A 391-nucleotide genomic window follows, 5' to 3' on the forward strand; every position below is an offset into this window, starting at 1 on the left:
ATGCGAAATGCGGCAGGAGGAGCTGGCGGGACTCGTGGTGGTTGACCTGGAAGTGACTGCCCCCGCGAGGGTCAGGAGCAGGCAGCGGCTGCTTGCTTGGTCGGAAGAGGAGGTGGCGACCTGGCGGTGACGGTGGCAGCCTGGCGTGTAGGCAGCCAAGCGCGCTCCAGCGCACCGGGGCACGACGGGTTGCCTATGTCCGACCGATCTCCGTAGCTATTTATCTAATCTGAGCATTCACCCCGCCGCTTCCTTCTCCCTCTCCAATCAATCTCTTTCCTTCCTCTCCCTCTCTTATTTCCCTCTCTCTCCCTCTTTCCCTCTCCCTCCCTCTTTCCCTCTCTCTCCCTCCTCTTTGGAACAACATTTAGCTTTGAAGCTTTTGAAGTAC

This window comes from Frankliniella occidentalis, unplaced genomic scaffold (assembly GCF_000697945.3).
Source record: "Frankliniella occidentalis isolate FOCC.00 unplaced genomic scaffold, Focc_3.1 Scaffold992, whole genome shotgun sequence".
Lineage (NCBI taxonomy): Eukaryota > Metazoa > Arthropoda > Insecta > Thysanoptera > Thripidae > Frankliniella > Frankliniella occidentalis.